The sequence below is a fragment of the Trichechus manatus genome, unplaced genomic scaffold, assembly GCF_000243295.1.
Source record: "Trichechus manatus latirostris isolate Lorelei unplaced genomic scaffold, TriManLat1.0 scaffold00320, whole genome shotgun sequence".
Taxonomy (NCBI): domain Eukaryota; kingdom Metazoa; phylum Chordata; class Mammalia; order Sirenia; family Trichechidae; genus Trichechus; species Trichechus manatus.
The window spans coordinates 250,849-265,871 of NW_004444256.1; the positions used below are offsets into that span (position 1 = coordinate 250,849).

Sequence of the window (15,023 nt, forward strand, 5' to 3'; positions counted from 1 at the left end):
TATAAAGGGCTGCAGATGGTTAGTGGAAGATGAGTGATGAACAAATTAGTTTTCCCACTCCCAGTTGTGTGCTTTAATCACTACCTATTTTTCCACTCAATTAACACAAAACAACACACTAGCAGTACTTTGAAACTTATTGTTGTTAGGTGCCATCAAGTCTGTTCTGACTCATAGCAACCATGTATACAACAGCATGAAACACTGCCCAGTCCGGTGCCATCCTCACAATTGTTGTTATGTTTGAGCTCATCTCCTTGAGGGTCTTCCTCTTTTTTGTTGACCCTCTACTTTATTAAGCATGACTGGTCCCTACTGATAACATGTCCAAGGTACATAAGACGAAGTCTCGCCACCTTTGCATCTAAGGAGTATTTTGGCTGTACTTCTCTCAAGATAGATTTGTTCATTAATCTGGCAGTCCATGGTATATTCAATATTCCTCACCAACACTGTAATTCAAATGCATTGCTTTTGTTCAGTCTTTCTTATTCATTGTCCAGCTTCTGCGTGTCTATGAGGCGATTGAAAATATCATGGCTTGGGTCAGCCTCACCTTAGTCCTCAAGGTGACATCTTTGCTTTTGAACACTTGAAAGAGGTCTTTTGCAGGAGATTTGCCAAATATAATATGTCATTTGATTTACTGACTGTTATCTTTGTGGATATTGATTGTGGATCCAAGTAAAATGAAATCCTTGACAACGTCAATATTTTCTCTGTTGCTTATTAGTCCGGTTGTGAGGATTTTTGTTTTCTTTATGTTAAGGTGTAAATCGTACTGGGGCTATAGTCTTTGATCTTCATCAATAAGCTCTTCAAGTCATCTTCACTTTCAGCAAGAAAGGTTGTGTCATCTTCATATCGCAGGTTGTCAAAAAGTCTTCCTCCATTCCTGATGCCATATTCTTCTTCATATAGTCTAGCTTCTTGGATCATTTGCTCAGCATACAGATTGAATAAGTATGGTGAAAGGATATAATCCTGACACACACCTTTCCTGACTTTAAGCCATGCAGTATCCCCTTGTTCTGTTGGAACAACTGCCTCTTGGTGTATATAATGATTACTCATGAGCACAATTAAGGGCTCTGGAATTCCCATTTTTTGCAATGTTATCTATAATTTGTCATGATCCACACAGTCAAATGACTTTGAATAGTCAATAAAGCATAGGTAGACACCTTTCTGGTATTCTCTGCTTTCAGCAAAGATCCATGTGACATCAGCAATGATATCCCTCATCCATTTCCTCTTCTGAATCCAGCTTGAATTTCTGGCAGTTTCCTGTCAATGTACTGCTGCAACTGTTTACCTTCAGCATAATTTTACTTGTGTGCGATATTAATGATACTGTTCTACAATTTCCACCTTGTTAGATCACCTTTCTTTTGAATAGGCATGTATATGGACCTCCTCCAGTCAGAGGGCCAGGTAGCTATCTTCCAAATCTTGGCATAGATGAGTGAGCACTACCAGTGTCCCATCTGTTTGTTGAAATATTTCATATGGTATTCCATCAACTATTGGAGCCTTGTTTCACCAATGTCTTCAGTGCAGCTTGGACTTCTTCCTTCAGTACCATCAGTTCTTGATCATATATTACCTCCTGAAATGGTTGGAAGTTGATCAGTTCTTTTTGTTACAGTGACTCTGTGTATTCCTTCCAACTTCTTTTGATGCTTCGCTTCACTGTCCAAAGTTTTGCCCATAAAATCCTTCAATATTGCAGCTCGAGGCTTGAATTTTTTCTTCAGTCTTTCAGCTTGAGAAATGCCAAGCATGTTCTTCCCCTTTGGTTTTCTATTTCCAGGTCTTTGCACATTTCATTATAACACTTTACTTTGTCTTCTCAAGTCACCCTTTAAAATCTTCTGTTCAGCTCTTTTACTTCATCATTTCTTCCATTTTTTTTAGTTACTCTATGTTCAAGAGCAAGTTTCAAAATCTCTTCTGACATTTGTTTTGGTCTTTTCTTTCTTTCCTGTCTTTTTAACGATCTTTTGCTTTCTTCATGTATGATGTCCTCAATGTCACCCCACAACTAATCTGGTCTTCTGTCATTAGTATTCACTGCATCAAATCTACTCGAGATGGTCTCTAAATTCAGGTGTGATATATTCAAGGTTGTACTTTGGCTCTGGTGGACTTGTTTTAATCTTCTTCAGCTTCAACTTGAACTTGCATATGAGCAATTGATGGTCTGTTCCACAGGCAGCCCCTGGCCTGATTCTGACTGATGATATTGAGCTGCTACATCGTCTCTTTCCACAGACGTAGTCGATTTGATTCCTGTGTATTCCATCTGGTGAGGTTCATATGTATGGTCACCATTTATGTTGTTGAAAAAAGGTATTCGCAGTGAATAAGTCATTGGTCTTACTAAATTCTAATCATGCAATCTCCTGTGTTGTTTCTATCAGCAAGGCCATATTTTCCAAATACTGATCCTTCTTCTTTGTTTTCCAAACTTTTGCATTCCCATCACAGTAATTATCAAGGCATCACTTGTCTGTTAGTTAGTTGTACTGTGGTGGCTTGCATGTTGCTGTGATGCTGGAAGCTATGTCACCAATATTTCAAATACTTTCAGGGTCACCCATAGTAGATTGGTTTCAGTGGAGCTTCCAGACTAAGACAGAGTAGGATGAAAAACCTTACAATCTACTTCTGAAAAAATGAGCCAGTGAAAACCTTATGAATAGCTGTGGAACACTGTCTGACAGAGCGCCAGAAGATGAGCCCCTCAGGTTAGGAGGAGCTCAAAACACAACTGGGGAAGAGCTGCCTCCTCAAAGTAGAGTCAATCTTAATGATGTGGATGGAAGCCTTCGGGACCTTAATTTGCTGATGTAGCACAACTCAAAATGAGAAGGAACAGCTGCAAACATTCACTAATAACTGGAATGTGGCATGTACAAAGTATGAATCTAGGAAAATTGAAAGTTGCCAAAAATGAAATGGAACACATTTTCGACTGATATCCTAGGCATTAGTGAGCTGAAATGGACTGGTATTGGCCATTTTGAATTGGACAATCATATGGTCAACTATGCCGGAAATGACAAATTGAAGAGGAACGGCATCACATTCATTGTCAAAAGAACATTTCAAGATCTATCCTGAAATACAATGCTGTCAGAGATAGGAAAATATCCATATGTCTACATAAGACCAGTTAATATGACTATTATTCAAATTTACACATGAACCACTAATGCCAAAGTTGAAGAAACTGAAGAATTTTACCAACTTCTGCAGTCTGAAATTGATCAAACATACAATCAAGATGCATTGATAATTACTTTGACACTACTGTATGGTAATTAAAAAATATTTCAACCTCATTTTAATCATACTATTTAAAGTCATATTGACTACTAAGTTGACTATAGCTTGTCTAAATTGTTTGAATCATCTCATTAAAATCACAGTGAAATCTGTATCTAACTGCTTTTTGTAGTCAAAATGGGCAACCCTTCCTAAAACACAATTCAAGGCAATGTCAATTCCTCAAACAGCTTTTCAGGCCCTCCTCTATTTCAAGACTACAACTATTCAAAACACCATGTACTTACTTTTATTATCGCACTAAAAACAACAACAACAAAATCTATCAGCATTATCTGCTTAGATGCCTAGCTCCCTTACTTGGCTGTGAGCTCCTTGAGGGCACAAATCACAAATACATATCAACACTATCTGGTGATATAGGAGACAGGCTAGAGGGTCATCACAATCTGGGATCCTTGAAAACTCTAAAGTAACTTATTAGTGGATATTTTTATAAATTCCATGAGAAACTAATACAGTTCAGGAAAAATACAGTCCAGGAGTTGGTAAACTAAGGAAAATAATACAAAACCCATATATAAAGCAAACTAGCTCCACCTTGCAACTATTCCGAGAGCTAGAACCTTTATCTAGAGATAGTAAATGTCATTGATCGATTTTTAGCTGTTAAAAAACTCTAAGAGGTCTTTACTAATACATAGTTTTATTTTTTGACCTTCAAAATGAGTTTACTGCTAAAATTATATAAATGTATAAGATATAAATATAATTACAGAATGCCTACAAGCATTTTATATATATATATAAACAAATGGGACTCCAATTTTTAGTAAAGTGGTAAGATGTAAAACATGAAAGACTCAGGAACACCGCTCAAGGTGTATATCTCATGTGAAAAGAGAAATTAATAGACAATAGAGGAACAGGCCCTCACAACATCCTTTGGTAACGTGGAAATGTCTCTATGGAATTAATTCTGCAAAAAGAACAAAACCCATTATTCAAAAGAAGCCCTAAGCACTAAGAGTGAAGAAGAATCCAGTGCCTCCTACTATGAATAAAGCTACAATTTTAAATGTATATATTAATGTCACGATAGGTATACCCAAAACAATGATAAATAATAAGCCTTGCATTGAGCCCTTTCCTCCCAGTAAACAATTTCCTTAAAGCCTGGCACTTCTAAATCTGTCACCACTTTCAGGGTACCAGAGCACTACCTAGTGTGATAAGAGTAGCAGATTACTAAACTGTACTCTGAGTTCCCAGATAATGTTAAATGTAGGACTTAACGTGCTCAGAAGTTCTTAGACAGTCATTTTGTTCATACCATAAAATATGCTACATTCTCCCGGATATTGCATTTTGTAATTAAAAACATGCTTCTGGAGCCCTTCTGCGAGATGTAATTTCCTAAGCTCCAATATTAACATTATCAAGTATTGACTGTTCTGTCTGCTTCTTCTGTTGACAGATATGATAGAAACACTAGATAACATTCCATTAACTTTTTGGGTCTCTACAAAGGGGACACTCAATAGATCAAATTAGTACTAATTGGATTTGTCTTCATCTCTTGATATAAGAATAGTTTTATAATTACCAAAGAGTCTATGGCCAGTAGTGTGGTTTTTTTATTTAATTTTTATTTTTTCTAAGAATAATTTTAGATTTACAGAAAAGTTGTGAAGATAGTACAGAACATTCCATATACGCCCCAGTTTTTCCTATTATTGTTTTACATTAGTATGGTCAATTTGTCACAAATAAATGAACCACTACACTATTATTAATTACAGTTCACAATTATTTAGATATGCTTAATTTTTATCTAATGTCTTTCTTCTGTTCCCAGATCCTATCCAGGATACCACAAGATATTTACTTGTTAGGTCCCTTTAGGCTCCTCTTGGTTATGATAGTTTTTCTGACTTTTCTTGTTTTTGATGATTTTGACAGTTTTGAGGAATACTGGTCATATATTTTGTAGAATAACCCTCGATTGAGATTTGTCTAATGTTTTCTCATGAGTACACTGGAGTTATGAGTTTGGGGGAGGAAGACCAAGATGTTAACTGGTATTCTCATCACATCACATTAAGGGTATATACTGTGAACATGACTCACAGTTGTTGATTTTAACCTTGATCACTTGCTGAGGCATTGTTTGCAAGTTTTCTCCACTTGTAATTACTTTTTCAGGGCTTCAACCCAGTTCTTTCTGACTCAATCCTGGCTGAGAAAGTGACACCAGAATAGACCCAAATTTTTAAAATTTGGATGAATCAGAACCATAGCCAAAATGGGAAAAATAATGCATCAAAGCCCTGCTAGAAACTTAATCTTCCTCTTAGAAAACAAGAGCAGTGTACGCATTTCATGGCAACCAAATCTCTTTGAGCACTGGACTTTGCGCAGAGTTGGAAACAGTGGTGCCCAGCTCAAACATGGTGGCTGACCATGCTGCTTTGAATGTCTATTGCTCTCCTCAGTCCTGGAAACATTCCAGTCTCAAGCATCAGTCTCCTGAAAGGGCTCACTACGCCTCTTCTGAGTCTCTCATTCTAGGGCTTCAACCTGTGATTTTTCCCATTCCAGTGATGGTTCTGAATCACCCAAATTTAAAAAATTAGGGTCTCTTCCAGCTTAGCTTCATCAGCCATGACCAAACTGGTTCAAATTGATTCAAAGCCCTGCTCTTTTTTCCCCTTTCCACACTGGACTCTTAGGAAGGAATCATCATGCACAGTCCACACTTAAGGGGTGAGGAGTTGAGTGCCACATCTTTGAGGGGGATGTAACCACATAAATTATTTGGAATTCTTTTGCATAGGACTAATTTATTTAATCATTTATATCACAATGGACTCATGGATATTTATTTCATACTTTGGGATATAATCCAATACTACAGTAATTTTGTTGCTCAAATTGTTCCAACTTTAGCCATTGTACCCCTTTCAGTTGACATTCATGTCCCATTGGCATACCTCCATCGGAGAGTGTGAGCATGGGGCGGGGCGGGGGGCGGTGTCACTTCTTAACTTACTAGTACTAAAATATGTTCCAGACCCTTCTTGCATATCCCCTGCCCCAGCCCCTAGAATAAGCCATTTCTCCAAAGAACTCTGGTTCCTTTTACCAGAAATTGTATTAGAAACCAAGATCTGGGTGCTGGATATGCTCATTACTATTGGGGGCATCATTGATTCTAGGCCCTTTCAGCTGATAGAGCAAGGAAATATATGTGTCTATACTAACCTGAAAGAAACCTTGGTGGTGCAGTGGTTAAGCAGCTCAACTGTTAACCAAAAGGTCAGTGGTTCGAACCCACCGGCCGCTCTGTGGGAGAAAGACGTGGCAGTCCGCTTCTGTAAAGATTACAGCCTTGGAAACCCTATGGGGCAGTTCTACTTTGTCCTTTAGGGTCACTACAAGTTGGAGATGGCTCAATGACAACAGGTTTTTTTTTTTTTTTTTTAAACCTGAGGGACCCCTGGTGATGCAATGGTCAATCGCTCAGCTGCTAAACAAAAAGTTCAAATCCACCAGCAGTTTTGCAGGAGAAAAGACCTGGCAATCTGCTCCTATAAAAATTTCAGCCTAGGAAACCCTATGGGGCAGTTCTACTTCTGTCATATAGGGTGCTATGAGTTGTAATCAACCCGCCAGCACACAACAACGTACTAACCTGTGTTTATAGTCAAAATGATAAAATATTTCTTATGTATCCATCTGTATCTATATTAAGCTTTTCTAATTTGATGTCATCCACCAAACTGAAAATGTTCTTCTCCTTAACTACCGCCCAGGCAAGCAGACTGCATTTTTTAATTGATGGTGGTTTAGATGTTGCAGTGCAGAAGTTACAGAGTCTTTTCCTCTTTGTGGCTCCCTAGTCAACTCATGGCTGGAGTAGTTTGACAGACTCAAATGTACAACTCGTTTTTTGTCACTTTCCTTGGTCCTAACACAAGGTTTGGCATATGGCAACACTGAGTAAGTGCTTGTTGAACAAATGTATGAAGGAGTGCATGCATTAAAAACATCTATCACCTTCCCTTTCACTCTCAGAGCATGCTACCTTCTTACTTCACAGAAGAAATACAAGTCATGTTATGCCAACTGCCTCAACCATAGGCTCTTCTTCCTACAAACACACTTAAATCACACCTATCTTTATCTTCCATTACACATCTCAGTGCAAAATCGTTAAGTTCAGGGCCAAACATTATGTAACAATGGAGTAGGCTAAGACCCTTGTTGGAATTTTTGTAGTGCCAAAAATGTTCCCTCAAAATAGTTTTCCCACCAACTTACCTATATCTAGTTTTTTAATGGAAAAAAAAAAAGAGAGACTTTATGTCTTCAATTTGAAATTAAGCAAATATTTCCAGACTAAGTAGTTCACAGTAGGACATAATGATAGATGGTTTCTGGAAAAGAAGTTCTGATTAGGGAAACAGAAGGTAATGCAGTGGATACTCAAAAGAAACAAAGTTGACATCCTGTAAGGGGAAAACGGATGGTAAACGAGAGGCCTGGAACACTAAAGACATGCCTTGGCTGATACTTAAAACTATGTTTTATGTATAAACTCTTTAAAAGGCTCTTTTTGAAAATATTATGCTATGGTTCCTACCTAAAAGGATGCAGCTGTGGACACAGATGTTGTCTTGCTCTGTTATTCAAAACCAAGGGCCCACAGGATAGACAGTTAATACAGCTTTAATGGTGGCAGATTAGATATTTGGCCTGTTTGTGAGGAATAATTGAATCTGCATTTTTGAGAACAGCTCTTGATGATGCACCATGTCACAAATCCAACATAACAGCGGCAGTTTAAGATCTGATGACAGAATACACGTGTTAGCGGATGAAAAATCCTGGGTCTATATGAGAAAGACATAAGTGTATGACTTTGGAATTTTATGTTTTGATTTGGAGATATGATTCTTAATCTTGAAAGGATGACCTTTCTAAAGAATAACATGATTGACCATATTTATGGATTTGAGATGCTTAAGAAAAACAAGTACTGGGGAAAAACATGGGAAAGTCAAAAAAATATTTTTTATGGTATCAAATACATGGATAATTATTTCAAGTATTCAGGCTGACAAAAGAATCAGAGAGATGATGATTTCAATGATTTTTTTAAATGGCAGAAGTAAGAATCAACCCCAAATATTTCAATTCCAAAACCACCACCATATTTTAATGGCTTAATCTATATTGCTTCCAAGCTGTTATCCAAATTGCAAATTGGCTACTCTAAGGGATATTTTGGCTAAATGGGTTCCTTTTAAATAAATAGTATATAGGATGAAATGTAAAAAAAAATTCTAGGAATGTAGTTTTCTGATCTAATTCTTGTTGTTTACCCAGTTCATTCCACAAACATTTACTGAGTGCCTATTATGTGCCAGACAATGTTCTAGATGTTTAGGAAATATCTGGGAACAAAACCAAAAAAAAAAGTAGTTATCATTGTGGAGCTTAAGTTATAGTGAAAGAGATGGAAAACAGCTAATGAATATAATAAACAATTCTATCATGTATTAGAAGGTGCTAAGTCACCTATAATAAGCGAGTAAGATAAGGAAGATTGGGAGTGCAGGGAATAGGATTCTATTTAAAATGGGGGATTCAGGATATGCTACATAGTCAAGGTGACATTTGATGGAAGACTTGAATGCACTGGCACAGCGGAAATGAGCCACGAGGATACCTGTGGAGAAAGTGTTCTGGGCTGAGGGAATGTTGTTGTTGTTGTTAGTTTCCATTAAGTTGATTCCAACTCATGGCGACCCATGTGTGTCAAAGTAGAACTGCTCCAGAGTGTTTTCAAGGCTGTGACCTTTCAGAAGCTAATCACCAGGCGTATCTTCTGAGGCATCTCTAGTAGATGTGAATCATCAACCTTTTGACCAATAATCAAGCACTTATCCATTTGTGCCACCCAGGGACCCCTAGGCTGAGGGATTAGCCGGTGCAAATATCCTCAGGGAGAGTGTGTGAGGAGGAAAGTAATAATAACAAAGATAAAGGGGCCCAATTACATAGGGCCCTGTTGGAGGTTATAAGGATTTCAACTTTTACTGACTGAAAAGGAGGCTATTGAAGGGTTTCAATCAGAGGATGACATTAAGTAACTTATGTTCTTAAAGGATTACTCGGGTTACTCTGTTGTAAACAGACAGCAAAGAAGGAAGGGGGAAAGCAGAGAAAATGCTGAAAGGTTTTTACAGCAATAGAGGCTAAATATGAGCTTGACTAGAGTTGTAGCAGTAGAAGTGGTGAAAAGTCATCAGGTTCTGTATTATTTTGCAAGCGAAGACAATTGGATTTGCTGGTAGATTGGATGGATGTGTAAGAGGAAGAGAGAGTCAGGGGTGACTCCAGGGGTTTTGGTCAAAGCAACTGGAAGGTTGGAGTGGCCATCAGCTAAGATTAAGAAAGCTGCAAATGGAGCAGGTTTGGAAGCAACAATTGGGAATTCTGTCTTGGACCCGTGGAGTCTGAGGTGTCTGTTAGACACACACAGATACATACACACACTATACGTATTGCACCTACTTTATGGATTTACAGTATAACTTTCAAGAAAATAATTTTAAATGTGAATATTCATATGTGGCTCTATTTTCATAGGAGAGGTTAACTCAAAGAACAAACACTGACTTAGCAGCAGCATTAATAAAATAAATTTGTGGAGAATTCATATTTCTTTACCTGCTCTATACACACACACATCTTTATAGTCCCCAAATCACCTTGAACTGTAACCAATGTATTTTATCTTGCACACAGTAAAAAAAAAAAAAAATTACCATTGAGTCTATTCTGACTCATAGCGACCCTATAGGGCAGAATAGAACCGACCCATAGGGTTTCCAAGGCTGTAATCTGCTTCAATCTTTACAGAAGCAGACTATCGTATCTTTCTCCTGTGGCACGGCTGGTGGGTTCATACTACAGAACTTTCGGTTAGCTGCCGAGTGCTTAACCACGGCATCACCAGGGCTTCTGCTTGCACATAGCAGTACTTAAATGCACCTCAAATAAGTAATCTTTGCTCATTGAAACCCTAAGATTCGCTGGATTCACTGGGGTGCTTTAGCAGGCATTGGAATGAGTTTGTGGGGCACTAACCAATGTACTTGATACCTCCCATTTTCCTGTTCAACCAGAACAATTCCACTTATACTTGTGTTGTATATAACAGTTCCATGTAACAAATGTTATAAAAAGGCTTCTGTTGCTTAAATAATAACTTGGAAAACCACTGTCCTGGAGATTCCCTAATTAAACAAATATTTAGAATTGTTGAGGCATCAAAGTTTCACATTTATCTAACAGAACAGTAGAAAGAAAAGAGGGGCCAGCAAAAGATACGTGGAATGAACATTACATATTCTACATAAACTAGGGCAAAATAAATATGCTTTGTATAATTTACTAGAAGATTTAACTTTTGAAACAGTTAAGTATTAATGTTACAAAACACTGAGTTATTTTCAGTAGTGTGCAAAGATTCGCTATGGTGCATGTTCACATCAGAGAACATAAAACAGTTCAGAACAAAAAGACATTTTAATATGGTCTAGAGAAATGCCATATACAGAAAGAGAGAGCTTTACACTTTATGGGTTACTTTCACTGAGATCTTACTAGTTCTGGGAATTGAGTAGGATAGATTTAGTTATCGTACACAATCTATACATGAGCAATGACAAAAAAAATGACTAAATTGGTATTCTGATATTTCCTCAATGTCTAGCTATGCAATCTATGAGAAATGAATTGACCATTTTTTAGCTTAGTTTCCTTTCTGTAAATTAGAAAGGTTAGATTTGATGATGTCAAAAGTTGTTTTAGTTCTATATTTATCTGTTCTTTCCTTCATTCGTTCCATAGATACATACTGAGTGCTTTCTATTTGCCAGACCTACTCTAGGCATTAAGGATAACCCCAGTGAACAAAGCAGAAAAAGGCTTTGACTTCATTCTAGTGAAGAAGAGAAAGAATACACAAAATGAGGGATTAAGCTATGAGCATATCCTAGAGGAAGAGATTTCCAGGCAGGGGGACTCATTCTAATGGTTCTTTCAAAGTTTAACCTGTTGGCCACCTTTTTGACTAGATTTTTTTTTCCTGTATGATTGCTGGACTCACACTTTAAGTGATAAATTTAAGATGATAAAAATTATTAAAAGCAATTGGTAGCATTCAGTTGATCCTTACCATTTCCTAGACTCTTTCATCTATAAACTGAAAATCTAGCATTTGGATGTAGAAGGACTTGTATGATACAGTAAGAAACACCAAACTTGTAATAGTAATTCCCACAAAATCTATATGAGGTATTATCCTCACATATAGTCTCACAAAATATATGTGAAGATAATCTTCTAAATTAACATTACTTACTTTGTGAATTATCATTTACATGAATTAACAAATATTTGTATTCCCCAGTTTTGCAAAATTAAGTCCATACAAATTGGAAATCTTAACCAAGTTTATTGAAATCAGAATAGAGTCTACCATATACTTAATATTATAAGAGGATAAACTGCATAAAGTTAGGTGACTTATTTCACATAAGATTGGGATGATAGCTTAATGCACTAACTTTGATAAGTCAAAAACAATATTGCAGTGATTTCAATTACCACCAAGTTCTTAAAATTTAGCATCTTTTCAGTTTAATTACCATGACATCATACTAACTTATATTTTGTAAAATAGTCTGGAATAATCAGAATATTTAAGATCACTACAAAGTAGCTTCGTTTTTTTTATAACAAACCCACAATTTTATTTATTTGCTTTTCAATAAATTTAAATCCTTAAGGGATACAGCCTCACACAGATTCTGTGTCTAATGGCCGTAGCAGGAAGGTTGCTTCAGAATTTGGCATGGACTATGCCACTCTTTCCATGGGACGAGTTACCTTTCCCCAGATTACTCTGGTTTTGTTAGGTTTGCGGCCAGCAGTCACTGTGTTGTTCTTTGCTTTGTACACATAAGCATATCTCTTGCCTAAATAGAATTTGGTTTCTTCTCAAGCATAAACGTCTTCAATTTTAAGAAGAGCTGTGTGCTTCCTCTGGTTCCAAAGACCCCGCTTATAGCCAACAAAAATGACCTTGGTCCAAAGCCTTCCAGATATATTTGCCAGTTTAGATGTCCTGTGTCCAACAGGCCCCCACAGGCTCCAAGATGGTAAAAAGAGGATAGCTTCATTTTTAAAAGTGCTCATTAGATGAATAGAAAGAGACTCTTTTGGTATAATTCATCAGGAAAATAAGAATGGTAAAATTTAACTGCTTCATTCTATGGATAATTTCAAAGCATTTCCAATGAACTAAAGGAGAATTCTTCCTCCATTTAAATAACCAAAAAGTTGATGCAAACAGACTGTGGGAATCATTTTACTATTTAGCATAGTAATATTGTTCATAGCTTGTCAGAATACTAAATCATTTATTTCTTCATTTATTTAATTTTATATATATTTATGTAGCACTTTCTAGGCAATAAACATGCCCTAAGCTTGGTGCTGGGGTTACACAGGTTATAGCCATATAGAGGCTTACCTTTAAATTGATCAGGAAAATATTACTTTGGTTCAATGAATATTTTCTCTTTTCTGATTTAGTTTTTCTAACTTACAGTTTCAGAATGTTTACAAGCTAAACACCAAAGAAAAGCAGTGCAACTCCTTGCTCCCAGAACTGTGAGAATATAGTATTAAAGGGGAAAATTTCTAATTTGAGCCAAGAATCCAAGCTAATATTTTATTTTCTCTTTTTACCTGTAACACTTGTGATTGCACTACAGTAAAAGAATTAAAGCCTTTTTTACATTAACCAAACACACTTAAGAATTAGAGAAGTAAAACCCTCCAGAAAAAATACAATATGCATAATTTTAAAAAGAATATGAGGAAACCCATTTGAACAAACAACCTCATTACAGATTTCTGCTTAGCAACCTGACTGAAGAATGTTCCAGATAATAAACATGGAAAAAATTCCAGAAAAAAGAAAGAATTTTAGATCACACCAAAACAAACAAAAGTTTTAGAGTCTAGCTTAAAATTGGTTAAGGGATCAAGTTTAGATTTATGAACACTTTTTCAGTAATTCAGACAAGTACTCTCTTCAGAGTGGAAAGATTAATCATTTTCTTCTTTGAGCAATGTATAAATTAATTACTTCTTCTTATCTGAATATCAAAACATATCACCATCAGTTAAAAAACGACAGATACTACATATTCCAAATAAAATAAAAGGCACTAAATTCTAAGTAGAACTTTTGTTCATGATGTATGCCACTTTATTATGTATCATATATAATATGGTTTCTATGGTCTGTATTTTCAAGATGCACTTTTTACTTACAGGAAAACCATTAAATGTCTCTATATTAACTTGAATCCCGTTTTGATTTAAATATTATCACAAAGAAGAATATACCAAGACAAATTTGACTAAGAAAATGTGCACCAATTTCATCAGAGTGAAAAGAAACTGTGGAAATTTTGGTGAAAGGTGCAGATTCTTGCTTCTAGAGTAGCGACAGAGAGACAGTATAGTATGATAGTTCAGGGAACAAGCTTGTGTTCTAAGCCAGGCTCTGCCACTTGCCAGGGAGGTGACCTTAAGCAAATCCCTTAATCTTGCAAACTCAGTTCTTACATGTAAAATGGGAATACTAGCAATATGAAACAAATAGGATTGCTGTGAGGATTAATGAGCACATGGGTAAAATGCTCAATGCAGTACTTGATATTGATTATCACTCAGCAAGTGTTGCATGTTGTTAATGATGGTGAAGGAACTAGCAGCTTGAGGAGAGAGAATATAAAATGGATGCATTTGTCAAACTCATTGAACTGTGTACTTTAGATCTAAGCATCTCACTGTATGTAAGTTGTACCTCAATATAATAACTAAATGAAGAATACATACACAGGTGGAAGAACAGAAGTGGTGAGACAGAAGAGAAAGAGAGATGAGTTTTTCTATTAAACTAAACAAGGCTAATTAGAGTGATTTGTGTGAAAATGTTTGTTGTAGAATTGTTAGTCTAATTATACAAACAGTTGATACAAATCTATTTTGTATATTCATAAAAAATCATTTTCTTCATCACTTTTTTTGTCATTGTAAATTCTAAAACAGACATAAGGGACAACCTCAAGAATATTCCACAGTCAATTTGTAATTGCCATCCTTGTATCTTCATTGTCCATCTCCAATCATTTAGTCAAGTTCCACTGAAATGACATAGTAACAAAGATGACTAAGGAATAATAATTTCAAACAAGTCTAAAGTCAATCATGAGAAGCTACTACACATTCAGGCACAGTGTTTGGCACTTTGCATGTCCCCCCCACCCCCAAATAATATTCCCAACAATTCTACAGAAGTATGTTTTGGAACCTAGCATGTGAATAGAATTATAGAACAATTAGGCTAAATAAGGTATTCCAGATCACAGAGTTAATGGTGTCAGAGCATGGATTGGGACCCATGTCTGACCCCAAAGACTGTAATTTTAATCATTATTTGCAAAAATGCATGCATGTGCCAATTTCCTGCCTATAAGTCAAACATACAATGCCATCTTTGGCCCATCTCCTTCATGCCTCAATGTAAGGTACCAGTCTACTTTAGATTCCTGCCTTTCTTGCCGTTCTTATATATATAT

At 36.4% G+C, this 15,023-nt stretch overlaps 1 protein-coding gene and 1 pseudogene across 1 annotated transcript in view; both read right to left on the reverse strand.

Annotated features, from left to right (window-relative positions):
• PDE3A (phosphodiesterase 3A) overlaps positions 1-15,023 on the reverse strand; it is a 369,019-nt gene that overhangs the window by 194,440 nt on the left and 159,556 nt on the right. The gene's annotated exons all lie outside the window — the stretch shown is intronic.
• LOC105756974 (60S ribosomal protein L35a pseudogene) lies at positions 12,143-12,719 on the reverse strand (annotated as a pseudogene).